The sequence below is a fragment of the Amia ocellicauda genome, chromosome 7 (assembly GCF_036373705.1).
Source record: "Amia ocellicauda isolate fAmiCal2 chromosome 7, fAmiCal2.hap1, whole genome shotgun sequence".
Lineage (NCBI taxonomy): Eukaryota > Metazoa > Chordata > Actinopteri > Amiiformes > Amiidae > Amia > Amia ocellicauda.
In genome coordinates, this window is record NC_089856.1 from 32,727,931 (window position 1) to 32,745,551 (window position 17,621).

A 17,621-nucleotide genomic window follows, 5' to 3' on the forward strand; every position below is an offset into this window, starting at 1 on the left:
AAACTATAAACCCAGATGGCCAATGGTAACACAGAAATAATTTCAAATTATTAAAGAACATCATGCTTTTATTAACTGAAGATTAAAACATTACAGTTCACACAATACTGTATGTGAAAAATGAATCCGGCACATTAGCTAATCTTAATACGTTCACGTATATTAACCAGAAGGTTTAATTTGGAATAGAAAATGTGCCTATAACCAAGCTAACACACAACGCTGCCAAAGTAAATTATGTTACTACAACGCTGTGTGTTAACAGGGAACATATGTAATGAGGTGCATTTACATTATGTATTTCCACGCTAAATTCATCAAAGTAACATTAACAAGTTTCATGTTAGCTAAGCGGCTACATGTCATCATATGCAAGAAAGCTATCTCAGTATTAATACAATAAAAACATTTAAATAAACAATAACGAGTGTGGTGTCATGTGTATCTTTAACTGTATAATATTTAATTATAATTAAAACAAACGTTCACAAATTCTGTCTTACCAAAGCTAATGCTTTTTAAAAATAATACTAATACAAAATTAATTGAAAAAAGCGAGTGTCATGTAATGTGCATCTTTATCTTAATTGCATATCATATTATACTACATTATACACTCACCTAAAGGATTATTAGGAACACCTGTTCAATTTCTCATTAATGCAATTATCTAACCAACCAATCACATGGCAGTTGCTTCAATGCATTTAGGGGTGTGGTCCTGGTCAAGACAATCTCCTGAACTCCAAACTGAATGTCTGAATGGGAAAGAAAGGTGATTTAAGCAATTTTGAGCGTGGCATGGTTGTTGGTGCCAGACGGGCCGGTCTGAGTATTTCACAATCTGCTCAGTTACTGGGATTTTCACGCACAACCATTTCTAGGGTTTACAAAGAATGGTGTGAAAAGGGAAAAACATCCAGTATGCGGCAGTCCTGTGGGCGAAAATGCCTTGTTGATGCTAGAGGTCAGAGGAGAATGGGCCGACTGATTCAAGCTGATAGAAGAGCAACTTTGACTGAAATAACCACTCATTACAACCGAGGTATGCAGCAAAGCATTTGTGAAGCCACAACACGTACAACCTTGAGGCGGATGGGCTACAACAGCAGAAGACCCCACCGGGTACCACTCATCTCCACTACAAATAGGAAAAAGAGGCTACAATTTGCACAAGCTCACCAAAATTGGACAGTTGAAGACTGGAAAAATGTTGCCTGGTCTGATGAGTCTCGATTTCTGTTGATACATTCAGATGGTAGAGTCAGAATTTGGCGTAAACAGAATGAGAACATGGATCCATCATGCCTGGTTACCACTGTGCAGGCTGGTGGTGGTGGTGTAATGGTGTGGGGGATGTTTTCTTGGCCCACTTTAGGCCCCTTAGTGCCAATTGGGCATCGTTTAAATGCCACGGCCTACCTGAGCATTGTTTCTGACCATGTCCATCCCTTTATGACCACCATGTACCCCTCCTCTGATGGCTACTTCCAGCAGGATAATGCACCATGTCACAAAGGTCGAATCATTTCAAATTGGTTTCTTGAACATGACAATGAGTTCACTGTACTAAACTGGCCCCCACAGTCACCAGATCTCAACCCAATAGAGCATCTTTGGGATGTGGTGGAACGGGAGTTTCGTGCCCTGGATGTGCATCCCACAAATCTCCATCAACTGCAAGATGCTATCCTATCAATATGGGCCAACATTTCTAAAGAATGCTTTCAGCACCTTGTTGAATCAATGCCACGTAGAATGAAGGCAGTTCTGAAGGCGAAAGGGGGTCAAACACAGTATTAGTATGGTGTTCCTAATAATCCTTTAGGTTAGTATATATTGAACAAATATCGTCAAGTTACGTGCATCACTAGCAACTGACATTCAGCTCCTCGGAGTGTAAACATGTCATTTGACCTGAAACGACGAAGATTGTTTATCTCCCTCCTCCTTGAGGCGCTTGCAAAGAAATGAAGGTGATTGTCAGCATAATAAATTACTGACAAGTATCTTCTGCAGGTGATTGGCCGTATACAAAGTGATTGACAAGCTTTTCCGGTAAAGTGATTGGCTGCATAAAAAATGATTGACATTGACATACTCCTCCCACATTCCAATGTCTCTGGGTCTGCAGTAATACCCTACTCGCCAGGCCGGCAAAACAGGCTCCTCCCCGCTCGCAGCTCCTCACATTTTTGATTTAATTCAGCGAGGAGCTGATCTGCGAGATTCCCTCCTGTGACACTTTGCCGATCGCACTTTGCGAACATTTTTTATTTAATTCTGCCCCTAGTAAGGCAGTGACTACAAATTCCACCACACACACAAAATACGCTACATACTGTATCTTGTAACTCAGCTTTGACATTGGATTTCTCTACATTAAATGTCTGGGCTCTTTTTGCAAGTTGTTTTATTTCTGTATCTTTTTCATTTTTCATGTTGTATTTGTTTTAATAGCATATGCAATACAAATACAAAACAGTATGAGTTGAGAGTGCATAACAGGAAAGTGACAGCACTGATTATTAACCACACATATCAGGTCTTCATCATATTAAACTATTAACGGTCTCTTCTGAACAAATTGCAGTTTTGATCTGAAACAATAATTTACTTATGAAATTTATATATAAATAAACAAACAACTCACCAAATGTGTATACATAGATGGGTGACAAATTAAAGGAAAAACCTGAATAAATGAGTGGAGGAACAAATACAGATGCCTCCAAACAGGTGTACTGCATGATACAATTAAGCAATTAACATCCTATCATGCTCTGTGGCATGTATAAAAATGCTGAGCAGGCCCAGTTGACCTCGAATTTGGATCAAGATGGAAATGATCCTACTCGGAGAGACTGAGGGAACTGAACCATTTCACTCTGGAACAGAGGAGACTACGTGGGGACTTGATTCAAGTTTTCAAAATCATGAAAGGAATCAAACCAGAGGAGCTTTTCCAGATCAGCAGGGACACACGGACCTGGGGACACAAATGGAAATTGGGCTTCAAGGCATTCAAGATGGAAAACAGGAGACACTTGTCAGTTGTCACAATCCCCAGCGATGTGGTAGAAGCTGAAAATTTGGGAACATTTAAAAATAGACTGGATAGGATCCTTGGATTACTTAGTTATTAATGCACACCAAACGAGCATGATGGGTCGAATGGCTTCTTCTCATTTGTAAACTTTCTTATATTCTAAGTGACTTTGAAAGAGGGGTCATTACTGGGGCACCTAGGCACTGGTCTACAGAGATGTGGGAAAAAGTGATATGGTCAGATGAGTCATCCTTCACCATATTCTCGACAAGTGTGTGAGTGCATGTGTGGCGTACACCAAGAGAACGGTACAGACCTAGCTGCTAGACCCCTACTGTGAAGGGGTCCAGAGGCTCTGTTATGCTGTGAGGGGCATTTTCCTGCCATGAATTGGGTCCACTTGTTCCGTTAGTGGGAAGGGTCACTGCAAGTCATTACAGAGTTATCCTGAGTGTTCACCTTAATCCTATGGTGAAACATTTACAGTGAGGGAAAAAAGTATTTGATCGCCTGCTGATTTTGTACGTTTGCCCATTGACAAAGAAATGATCAGTCTATAATTTTAATGGTAGGTGTATTTTAACAGTGAGAGACAGAATAACAACAAAAAATCCAGAAAAACGCATTTCAAAAAAGTTATAAATTGATTTGCATGTTAATGAGTAAAATAAGTATTTGACCCCTTCGACTTAGTACTTGGTGGCAAAACCCTTGTTGGCAATCACAGAGGTCAGACGTTTCTTGTAGTTGGCCACCAGGTTTGCACACATCTCAGGAGGGATTTTGTCCCACTCCTCTTTGCAGATCCTCTCCAAGTCATTAAGGTTTCGAGGCTGACGTTTGGCAACTTGAACCTTCAGTTCCCTCCACAGATTTTCTATGGGATTAAGGTCTGGAGACTGGCTAGGCCACTCCAGGACCTTAATGTGCTTCTTCTTGAGCCTCTCCTTTGTTGCCTTGGCTGTGTGTTTTGGGTCATTGTCATGCTGGAATACCCATCCACGACCCATTTTCAATGCCCTGGCTGAGGGAAGGAGGTTCTCACCCAAGATTTGATGGTACATGGCCCCGTCCATCGTCCCTTTGATGCGGTGCAGTTGTCCTGTCCCCTTAGCAGAAAAACACCCCCAAAGCATAATGTTTCCACCTCCATGTTTGACGGTGGGGATGGTGTTCTTGGGGTCATTCCTCCTCCTCTAAACACGGCGAGTTGAGTTGATGCCAAATAGCTCGATTTTGGTCTCATCTGACCACAACACTTTCACCCAGTTCTCCTCTGAATCATTCAGATGTTCATTGGCAAACTTCAGACGGGCCTGTACATGTGCTTTCTTGAGCAGGGGGACCTTGAAGGCACTGCAGGATTTCAGTCCTTCACGGCGTAGTGTGTTACCAATTGTTTTCTTGGTGACTATGGTCCCAGCTGCTCCTCCCGTGTAGTTCTGGGCTGATTCCTCACCGTTCTCATGATCATGGAAACTCCACGAGGTGAGATCTTGCATGGAGCCCCAGACCAAGGGAGGCTGACAGTTATTTTGTGTTTCTTCCATTTGCAAATAATCGCACCAACTGTTGTCACCTTCTCACCAAGCTGCTTGGCGATGGTCTTGTAGCCCATTCCAGCCTTGTGTAGGTCTATAATCTTGTCCCTGTCATCCTTGGACAGCTCTTTGGTCTTGGCCATGGTGGAGAGTTTGGAATCTGATTGATTGATTGCTTCTGTGGACAGGTGTCTTTTATACAGTTAACGAGCTGAGATTAGGAGCACTCCCTTTAAGAGAGTGCTCCTAATCTCAGCTCGTTACCTGTATAAAAGACACCTGGGAGCCAGAAATCTTGCTGATTGATAGGGGATCAAATACTTATTTCCCTCATTAACATGCAAATCAATTTATAACTTTTTTGAAATGCGTTTTGTTGTTATTCTGTCTCTCACTGTTAAAATACACCTACCATTAAAATTATAGACTGATCATTTCTTTGTCAGTGGGCAAACATACAAAATCAGAAGGGGATCAAATACTTTTTTCCCTCACTGTATATCCTGATGGGAGTGGTCTCTTCCAGGATGACAGTGCCCCCATCCACAGGGCATGAGGGGTCACTGAATGGTTTGATGTGTATAAAAATTATATGAATCATATGCTATGGCTTTCGCAGTTACCAGATCTCAACCCAATTGAACACTTATGGGAGATTTTGGACTGACGTGACTCTACCACCATCATCAAAACCCGAAATGAGGAAATATCTTTTGGAAGAATGCTGTCCCATCCCTTCAGTAGAATCTATGCCAAGGCACATTGAAGCTGTTCTGGTGGCTCATAGTGCCCAACACCTTACTGAGACACTTTATGTTGGTTTTTCATTTCATTTGTCACCCATCTGTATATACACTTTGGGCCATCATGAACGTTCCTCATTAGTTTTAACAAAATTCCAATTTACAACATTTCTATGTAGAGAATAATGTGGGAGGACATCACCAGTCAAATGCTTTTCTTAGCTACACATTTGAACATAGCAGCAATAGTTCTGACTCAATGTCTAGCTTGACATTTGCGTTGATATTTAAAAAAAATCATCAGCTGACATACTAAATGGAACTTTCAAGATTCCTAGGACAGACAAAAATACACTTCAAAAAGGTTGAATTTTGTCACAATGCCAGAACAAGCACATAAAAGGTCTGGCTGAAGATATTTTACATATACATACTGGTGTTAAATAAACTCATAATTCATACTCCAGTCCTAGACAGTAAGATGATGTTACATGAGAGTTGGCTTTCTGTAGATCCAAGGCCAAGTCTCATAATCTAAGGCATGTCCAAAATTACACTCACAAATGAGGCATTATTTGAGCAGACCAAAAGTACATCTGGAGATTGAGCAACTCATCCTGTCTCTGGGGTTTCAAAAGTTCAGAAAATATAATTCTAGGTTTTTATTATTCCATATAAATTGCACAATAGAATAATTCAGCAATTTGAAAAGCATAGAAGGGATTAGGAGGGGAATAAATAAAGCAGTGTAGGAAGAACTTATTTTGTAATGTGTGTATTCTGCCAAAGAAGAAAAATAAAGAAAGGGAATCATCGGCCAAATGGATAAATCTTGTTTAAAACCTCCCTTTACCAGTTTAAAAGGAGACATAGGATTTAGCTCTACCTCTGGGGGCATCTGTAGAGGAATAGTCATTTTAATAACATGCATCTTAATAACATAATCATGACAACCCAAATGCTGTCATGGAGAGAGTATCCCAACCACAGTAAATTGCTTACCAAAAATCAGTATTGAAGAGTTTGACGAAGAGTTGATTTATTCACTTTTACTTTCAACAGTAATGTTTACCAAAGCTCAAATAATTTAATTTGTTAGTGTTAGTGTTTCTTCTTCATGAGCCCTGGACAAGGGTGTCTGCTAATAAATAAATAAATAAATAAATAATAATAATGTGCCCAGTTCCCTCAGAATCATTTATGAAATACCTTCAGAAATCCAGAAACATAAAAGATGGCACTGTAAGTATTGTATTTACGGATGTGTGTCCTAGCATTCACCCATTATATAGAAACATGGCATTTGCTGTAAAAAAATGTGTACTAACAAATACTGTACTGATCATAAAGTATATTGAAATACATCATATTGTCCATTGTGTTGTAATTATACGTTCTTCATAGATTCAGAAGCACTCCTTTGTATTCCTTTCAAAGTGAAATTGAGGTTGTTTCTATGGATGCCTTTCCATTCAACTAAATTCAAGAAATCATTAAAAAAATAAAAACATTTTTTTTTTTAAATTGTAAATATTTCAAGAACTCAGGATTGGATTTTCCCTTAATTCTCCCAAATATAAAGGAATATTTCAAATTTTTTGGTAAGCACATTTACTTAATTTATCATTAAAAACTAAAAGGAAAACCATACAAAACAAATGTACTTCCAGGTGAACAAAATTATTATTATTATTATTATTATTATTATTATTTAAATCATAAAATAGACTCCGATTAAGTGCCATTTCAACTGTACTCATCACCAACATTTCATACATGACATTTGTAAAGATCTGGGTTTTACACAGCAGTGTGCAGGAGTTTTAGAAATACATTAGTAAATTAATATTTTATTACTGTGTAAACAGCTTAAAAATATGTGTATTTGTGATAAACAAATGGATTCAGTAGGCTATATAACAATATATTATCGTTTGGTGCAAGCAACCATTGGCAAATTTGCTAGTCATTTAATACTTGGGTTAGAGCTGGCATCTATACATAAATATATTATATCTCAATCTACATATTGAGGAAACACAGAATTTATAACCATCATTCTGTAACATACCGCGGGGCACGGGAACAGGGGACCCAGTTGCGGTGCGTAGTAGAGGTGCTCAGACAGGCGTGGGTCGGATACCGGCAGGACAGGACAATCAGGGCAAGGCCGAGACGTGGTCGTGGTCACAGGCAAGGGTCGGGCGATCAGGCAAACAGAGTCCAGAGGAAAGTCTAAAGTCGTGGTCGGGAGGTCAGGCAAGGAATCGAGGGAACAAGGCAATAACAAGACACGGGGAGTAAGATGTAATACAGACTGACAAAAATTTGCGAAGTGTGAGAGACAGTCAGGGGTTTATATGTGGAGCAGAGGGTAAGAAACCAAGTTTGGAGGAGCAGGGTGAATAGGTGCAGAGAGCCTACCCATTAAAAAATCTGACTGCTTGCTGATCAAACTGGTCCATCAAGTACAACAGTTAACCTGCAATGTGTCTTAAGCAGTTGCATGAATGACTCTCCTGGCATGTGTTCTCTTCTTGCACAACAGCTTTGCTTGTGAAAACATTATTTGTTTTGTTCATATTGCTTGTAGTAAATACAAAGTGTGTGGTTTTAATGTGTTTTTTTGTTGTTGTTGCTGGCAGTCAGTCTTTAATTCATATATTGCACAAGAAATGTATGTACAATTACAACCAAGATTTATTATCTCAGTTAGAGGGTTTTATATATGTGCCATAATAAAATGAATTAAGAATACTCTGGATGATTATAGGCATTGTATATACTGACATTTTAAGGTTATTATCATTATTATCATCTTACTTTTTGTACATTTTGTGATCATCACAGCAGCTCCTTCAGTAACATTGTCTGCTGCCACAGCATTAACCTTCAGTGTATATCTGCTACCAGGTTATGTTATGCCTCGGTTCCACTGGCTTAAGCGTCGTGTCTGCCATGCCGTGCCGGACGCGTCCCAGAGCTTTTTCTGCAAAACCAGGCCGCTGTGAAGTCCGTCCCTCTGATGGGAGGAGCAGCGACTGTGGGTTTGGTTTGTGTTTGTGTTAAAAACAGAGACAGAGAACAACACTACGAGCGACACAGCCTGACATAGAGAGGACTTTTGTGTCTATTTTTTTATTTGTGCTTTACATGATTTTAAACAGGGTAGTACATACACGTTTCTGTTAAGAGATATCAGGAAGAACTAAACGTGTAGCGACAACATTATATTCAGACAAGCCTGTTCACATAAGAATACGTTTCCATGTGCAACAATAATACTAAATAGCAAATATGTTTTGTTATTATTATCGTCATCATTTGTGCTAGTAGATATGTATTTTAAACGGCACAGCGTGACTCCCTTAACTTATTACTCTTACTACAGATTTGTAACTGCAAACGATACTATTTGACATATTATTTATAATTTACTTATCAGACGTCCTTAATCAGGGCAAGTTACAGTTGAAACAAAATACACACGATTAATCATCCAGCTACAATATAGCAGGTTTAATTTAACTAAAGTGTGCGCGTCTGAGTCATGGCGTTTATGGACGCATTTATAAATCCATTCCTTAATGTTTTAGAGGGAAACACAGATCTGCTGTATTTATTTATTCATTAATTTAACTTGTAAGTGGGCACATGTTAACTGAATCGTGTTCGCCTTCATACTGACTGTCTGCGGATTGTCCTGCACACATTCACACAACCACAACCTGAAACACCGGCCAGCTGTTCAAAAAATATTAATATCATCGGCTGCTACCGATCCGATTATTATCCTTCAGTTTATTTTAACTAGTCACGGCACTGCACCGGTCCTGTGAAATCCAAGTTTTTAATGCACTCGGATATTAACTGTAATCAGTCATTGTTTCTGTACGTGGATTTCACTCCATGCTGCTAATCATTTCTTTGTGATCGCACACGGCACTTGAGATTATATGACACACAATGTATCTGATCTCTTCCCTGTGTCTCAATTCAAATACACACCTCCAATTCTGAAAGCGAATCATGTCCTCAGTGGGCAGGACGGACGCTTACGGACACGTCCAGCACCAGCAAGTTAACTGTCCACAAAACACGGACACGTCCTGCACCAGATTGTTAACCGTCCACAAAACACGGACACGTCCTGCGCTTAGCCAGTGGAAACGGCGCATTAGTGAATGCAGTGCTCACCGTGAGGCTTGTGTCTGAAGAACCCTGTAGCTGGTCGCAGGTCCAGCTGGTTCACTCCAGGTGAGCAAGATCGATGTCGGTGGCAGTCATATTCGTAATGACTCCAGGCTCTACGGAAGGATATTGTAATGAATTTTGTTTCAGTCAGGCATCTATGAAGTTCAGCTATTTTGAGCTTATTCAAGAATAAATCTGAAAATGTAATTAAAAGAGGTATAAACTAAATAAATACAAAAAGTAATTGTAAACATATTGGATGGATGTCCAGTTTGCAGGGTTTGCAATAAAAGCTTTACAGTATTTGATCACGTTGTTGAAAAAAGAAGAAGCTTGCAGTAGTGTCATACACTGGCATGAGAAGACCAACTAAAGTGGATTTGTATGTCACTTATGTATGTATGTATGTATGTATGTATGTATGTATTTATTTCAATGGTAACTGAAGAGACTGTATAATGTTTTATATTAATAATAGTATGCTGACCGAGCAAAATAGATTTCTCGAGCTAGCGACAGCCACTAAAGGCAGGAGAGAGAGCCCACAGCTGTTTGTCTGTTAAAAGTCTGTTTGTGGACTTAATTGTTTCCTAGACAGGCAGGAGCTGTCTTTGATAATGATTGATTGACAGTTGTAAAAGATGACCATGGGATCGGATCTCTTGCAAATACATCAAAGAAAGCCATTTGGTTTGCGGATCCCACACCTCTCCCCGGGAAGACAGATCGCAAGCAGACTCGGGCTTGCACCTTTTGATTGGATGAACGGTCACAACATTCTATGTCATTTTCTTATCAAGCTTCACTCATGTTTGTAAAAACAAAGTTTTCACTGAAGGAATTTCCTGACGTGGTGCTTCCAAGCTGCTTGTTAATAAAGTTTCTATTTGCTTTACCTCAACAACTTTTCCATTTATTTCCGAGAAGGGTTCAACAGTAACCCTAATCAAATCATGTTTTTTAATGTGATAATATTTGTTGACACAGGCAGCAGTGTGAGTAGTGGTCAGGGCTCTGGACTGCAGTGCGGAGGGCTGTGGGCTCAATCCCAGGTGGTTTGCTAAGAAAATTATTCATCAAAATAAAATTGAACAGAGGTTTAAATTACAAGATTTAAATTAAAATGGGGTTAAACAAGTTTTCATTGAGAGGTGAATCATAATGCAATTAAGTGTAATGTCATGTAGTAATAGTACAGTGTAATTACTGGGCTGGTTATATGATTTAAACATTACTTGCATGCATACAGCATATATTTAATAATGTTATTACAGTGTAAGTACAGTGTAGTTAATGTACCTGTATTTTGAAGTGTTAACAAACAACCTTTTTAATATTGAAATCAAACATGGGCAGCTGTGACTGGTGTCCCATTCAGTATGTCATTTTGCTTTGCACCCTGTGTCCACCAGGTTAACTTCTGGATCGACAATACCTGGAAAGGGGCAGGGGTCAAAGCCGGTAAACAATAGTGTCTAAGGAGATCCGAAAGGCGAGGTCGATAAGACAGGCAGGGGGTCAGTGATCGGGCATACAACACAAAGAGAGTATCCAAGAGGCGAGGGTCGAAAGTGAAGGTAGAACTGGAAACACAATCACTTAGATAGAAAGCTTAGAAATGCTACAGGGAAGAAAACAAGAATTAGCACTGGAGGGAAGTAACAAAGGGGTATACATTCTGCGCAGAGGGAAGCCAGTAACAGTGGTGGGGAGTGCTGAATGAATAGGAGAAGATGGTTGATTGAACAAGTGCACATGCTGTTGAGGAATGTTTGAGACAGGGTTAGAATTCTTGAAATGAACACCTCTGGTGGCAAACTGGGGAAGTATCTGGCATACCAGGACTATTTTATTATTTATTATTATTTATTTATTATCAGATGCCCTTATTCAGGGTGACTTACAAAAATAAGAGCATTACAACAGTGCAATAATACAGTTAAAATTACAAATCAAAACAATACAATTACAAGTTAAAAATTACACCAGTGCATAAGAAAAATATACAGTTAATACAAAATAAAGGTCCTACATTCTAGATTGTAATAACTAATAAGTGAAGACAAGATGTGAAGACATTGTTAAGAGATAAGGGGAATGGAACATAAGGGAAATAAAAATAACAGGAGTACTAGCAATGTAAAAGCAAGTAGTATAATGAAACGTTATATAAAGTGCAATTTTACACAGAGGGGAATAAACAACTAAATTATAGGTACAGTCTGAAAAGATGTGTCTTGAGTAATCGCCGGAAGGTGGTCAGGGACTCTGCTGTCCTGACTTCAGTGGAAAGATCATTCCACAGGGATGAAAAGGAATGGGCTCTGGAGGAAGGGGAGTGGAGAGGAGGCAAAGTTAATCTTCTGGTGCAGGAAGACCGGAGAGGTATGCAGAGGATGTATGGAGAGATGAGGGTCTGAAGGGAGCTCGGTGCAGTCTGGTCGAGACAATGGTAGGTGACTGTCAATGTCTTGAACTGGATGTGAGCCAAGACCGGCAGCCAGTGGAGGAAGCAGAGCAGTGGAGTAGCGTGTGCAAATCAGGGCAGAGAGAACACCAGATGAGCTGCAGAGTTCTGGATGAGCTGGAAAGGGCGAGTAGTAGTTGTAGTTGCAGTAGTTCAGGTGGGAGAGGACCAGTGAATGGACAAGCATCGGAGTCAAGTATTTGGTGAAGAAGGGTCAGATTCGTCATATGTTGCTCGTGCCACAAGATCTCGCGATATTAAAGCGTGACGATATTTCTTGTTGCGGTGAAAAGCAGTCTCACGATATGACGGAGTGTGAGGGTAAAATTAGCATAGAAGGTGCCCCCGCCACTTTTAAATTGTTTGTGTGGCAGTTTGGGTACCCATTGGAAACAATAAACGGTGACAGAGTGACAGACAAGAAATGGATTTCAGAATCAAAGGGGATTGAGATGGAGAGATCAGCAGAAGGTGAGAAGGAGGGAGGGAAAAGGAGATCTGATTTGGAGAGGTTTAGCTTGAGGTGGTGTGAATGCATCCAGGCGGAAATAGCAGACAAACAGGAGGAGATGCGAGAGGGTATGAGGGGGTCAGATGTATAAAAATGGCAGGAAAAACCATGGGATGTGATGAGGGGGCCCAGAGGCATGTGTAGAGAGAAAACAGGAGGGGGCCTAGGACGAAGCCTTGAGGTAGGCTTGTGAGGATAGGTTGAGGTGTGGACGAAGAACCTCGCCATGTCACTTGGTAGGTCCGGTAGTTGAGTTAGGAGGAGATCAGGTGAGGGAAAGCAGTACAATTGGATGAAGGAGAATGGAAGAATATGGGGAGGCAATTACTGGTTATTGCAAAGTAGCCAGGGCACCAACATTAACAAGGTTGGGGGGGGGGGGGGGTTATGTCCACAAAACATATTGTAACACCTGCTTCTGGGAGGGCTTTGGGATTAATTTTGTATTAATCAAAATCTTGTATTGTTCTTTTAGTCTGTGAAGCGATATGTGGTAACTTTGCAAATTTTTGCAAATAAAAATCTGTCAATTTATTGCTTGATTGATGAAACTTTTCACATAGAAAAGCGAACATTTTTAACAATTTGTCTTGTTAGCATCGTAAGCATGGATAAGAGAAAAAACATGAACAAACAAGGACAAAACCTCCATATTGAAATAGATATTGCTTTTCATGCATATAGATTGATGTCCTACCTGCTTATTGTAGCAGTTGTTGTTGTTACTTGTCCAAAAGAAAATGCAAAACTCACCTACAGCAAGTTGTGTTCTTATTTACAGACAGCAATAGGATCTGAACCCATGCTGTACTATTTTTTTTTAATACTTACTTACTTACTTTAAATACTTATGTTTTGATTTGTATGAGTTAACTAAAATGTATTTTAATAAACATGTATAGATCATTTTGAAGTATAAGCAGTTTAACATATTTTGTTGCTGTTTAAAGTAAACCACAGAGAATCAGGTGTAAAACTACACAATTATTCTTCTTGTTTGGCCACAACCCAGAAATTGGGTAATGAATAATCAGTTGTTTTGGTTTATTGTTGTTTTGTAGTTGTTTTCTTGTTGTAGGTAATGAAAATACTGCAAAAATACAAAGTGAGTTTTACAACAAGGGCTTTTCATCCCACAGACCAACAATATATTTTATGGACAGAGAGCAACAAAGCTTGAGAGTTAATAACTGTATTCTTAAACATTTAACCCAATGACAACTCTCATATGCATTTCAAACTACAAGATTTATCACAGATAAGCTTTTGTACCTCCGGGCTTTGAAATATGACTAAACCACAGTGCTGCAGTCTACAATTAATATATAATAGGAATATAAACTTGTGAAACCACACAATATAGTGGTATTATGTTAAGGTACCTGTGCAATAATAAAAGGCAAACGAAATAAGAAGGCAGACATTTTGTGTTAATGTTTAGTTTTATATATAATGTACATGTGTACCCCTCTTTGCAGGAACCCATTATGCACAAATGTTTAATAATTTTGTATACATTAATTACATATTTTAAATAATAAAATATTTAACATCAGCATAACTGAAACACAACATTCACTGTTTTTTTTAATGTTATTTAAAAACTAAATTACATGGACAGAAGTGAGTGAACAATGCTCCTGAACTTCTGTCTGACTAATTCCCCCTCCCTTTGAATTAAAGTGTTGATAATGTTAGATCCATTTAGCATCATTATTTTAGATCTCAAATAAATTAAAGAACTTCAATTAAGAAAGGATGTAGGAAAGTTAATCAATAAAATGGATAATACAGATAATAATATACAAGCAAGTGCAGGCTTGGAGAAGAAACAAATAATTAGAAGAGTGTGTTCAGGATAGGGCTAAAAATTTACAACATATTTCTTAAATCTACATTAAATAAATGCAACAAAAAGGAACATGCATAAACTTATTACGACAGGAGGAATACAACTTTCTTACAAAATTGTTCATACCTTGATTACGATGACCATAATATATATAGATTTTCATTTTCATTTTCCAAGATACGCAGGTGATATCATATGCCCATATTCATTGATTGGATTGCACACAGGCCAGAGGAGGCTGAAAGCAGAATGGCTCCTCTCGGTACTAAATTGAACAATCAGAATGGATGTTCAAATTTGTTTCCATCTAAAATGCTTTCAGAAAAGGCAGAAGGGAGGCAAATTGAATTGTTCCTCCTTTGGCATAAATAACCAATAAGCATTGCTCTCTGATTCCTAAACCAATTAGCTTTCGTTATCACATTGTAACAAGCCTGCCAATTGTTGGGAGAGAGAGCGGCAAAACCTCACTTTAGCCAACATGGCTGTAATCGGTAGGAGCGGATTATTTGATACAAAATAATTTTGGAAAGCTACCATTTGATTAGCAATTAGAAATAAAAAATGCTGGGTGACCAACTCCAGAACTTAGTATTACACAACAGGGAGGACGGAGCAGTTTTCGTAGAACTTTCTGTTGTGATGTCTACAGCAAAAACGAATGGATTACTGGATCTTCTGTGTTGAACTGTTTTTTTTTGCTGGCCTTGTCTACTGTTTGAACAGGAATCTGGTATCCCATGGGTGAAAGATGGATTTAGCGATCTCAAAAATCTATCAAGAGGGATGGATCAAAAAGTAATATATCATCTATAATAAAGCTGAAACTCTTTGATAAAGTCCAGATTGATGAGACCCTCAGTCAGGCTGCTGTATAGTTGGCGAAACTTCATAACGACCAAGTAACAAAAAAATGGGTTATATTGAAAAAACTGATGGATGCTGTTATTTATCTTGGAACACAAGAGCTCTCTTTTCGAGGGCATGATGAATCTGCATCCAGTTCTAACAAGGGAAATTTTGTAGAACTTGTTCATTTGTTGGCAGAATTTGACAGTGCTTTGGCAGAACATTTGGGCAGTGCAACAGTATTCCGAGGTATGTCAAAATCAATCCAAAATTACATAATTGACAGCATTGCTTCTGTCATACAGGATGAAATAGACACTGAGTTGAATGCTGCCCCTTTCCTGTTCAGGTCGATGACACCACTGACATTTCTTGTAAGTGTCAGTTAACCATCATACTGAGATATGTTAATGACTTGGAGAAATATGTGAACGATTTATTGGATTTTTCGACATGAGTTTGGACAGGAATGCAGAATCTATTACTGCTGTAGTAATGAGGGCTATACAACAGTACAGTCCGAATAGTAAATTAATATGCCAGACTTATGATGGGGCGAGCTGTATGAGTGGACAGCACAGTGGTGTTTGTGCTTGTGTAAAATCCCAGTGCCCCCACACACTGTTCATTCACTGTTATGCCCACAAATTAAATCTAGTTTTATCACAAGGAACTAGGGGTATTCAGGATGCAAAATTATTTTTTGCGACTTCAGAAAGTTTCCTAACTTTTTCTCTCGCTCTGCAAAACAAACAGCTTTGCTCGCCGAGGTTGATAAATCAGAGCGTGTGCCTGGAAACTCAGCTACGACGTGAAATTTCAAGAACCGTGACATAAATGCTGTTCGCGAGGGCCGGGGTTCACTGAACACAGCATTTAATAGAATAATAAATTAACCTGGCTGTTTACAGAACTTGCGAAGAAGTTTCCATCTGCAGAGGTCAATGCTTTGGTTAAAATCTATCAGTTTTTTAATGAACCAAGGCTAAAGAATGTGCTGCAAGTTGTGTATGAAGACTCTACCCTACATAAGGCTCCAAAGGAGCTTCTTCAACTGCTGATGAAAGATTACCTCTGCAATGCCTTGCCCGAAGTTTGTAAACTCTTACAGTTGATGCTTACCATCCCAGTTACAAGTGTTTCTGCTGAGAGGTCATTTTCTTGCCTTAAAAGACCAAAAACATACTTAAGAAACACTACAAGTGAAGAGCGACTGTCCCGTTTGGCCAAAATATCAATCGAATCCAAATTACTGAAGGACCTCAAAGCGAGTGGACATTTGTATGACAGGGCCATTTATAAATTTGTGACAATGAAGGAGTGGAGGATGTAGTTCATCTACAAATTGGTGAGTAGAAATGTTAGACCGAATGGGGCCCTCCATTCATACTTTCATAAATTATTGTATTGGATTGATTATAGTCTGTAGACAAAACTGATTTGTTCTAATAATTTCCTACTTTGACAAGTGTTGGTGATGGGAAAGATTTAAGTTCAGTCAAGACACTCCCGTGATGATTTGACCATTTATTGATACCATAGACATGGAAATAGGTTTGACTTCAGCGGAGTGGATGTACACAGAGGAAGCACTCATTTTCTATGTATGTGCTCGCTAATAAGAGTCAGGGAGCAAATAGAGTAAAAATCCCCCTGATGGATAGCAACATACAGACAACACGGGGGAGAGGGCGGCAGCAGCACTGAATAATACAGCAACTGGGGGTGAGTGGACACGTATCTGTGCGACTTTTACACTGCCGCCTTATCGGACGTGAACCTCTGGGCTGAGCAGCTACACAGTGATGGGCGAGATGACACGCTGCCCGAGTGCCATGCCTGAACTAGGCTTTGCTCATGTGTTGTCAGTTATCAAATCTTTATATATTATCTGCATATAGGAGCCTGATTATCACAAAAAAGGTGATAGTCTAATAATGTTTTGTCATAGCTAATGATGAATTTCAATGTACACCTCAGCCTCCTCAGAAAATTCCCCCACCAGCCGCCACTGGTCAATAGGTGGCTCGCGGGCCAAATCCGGACCACCAGACGCTTTTAACTGGACTGTGAGAATAATTTTAATTAACTTTTTATCATAATGTTTTTTTTGTTTTGTTTTTTAAAGTAGTGTTACGGAGGTTTGTTGCAGTGGGACAAAGGGAAATGGTAAATACTGGAATCTAATAAAACACAAAATGCTTGAAAGTTTCTATTATGTTTATCTATATGACTACAATAATAAATAATAAAGTTGTCTGAAACTGTTTTAATACTAATATATACATTTATTGAAACATTTTATTTTTGTACTTTGTCAAATGAATGTATTAAATATAAGCAACGGGTTATATTACTAATTCTCAGAATTGTGTGTGTGTGTGTTGGTCCCCCTGTCTGGACCTTGACTATACC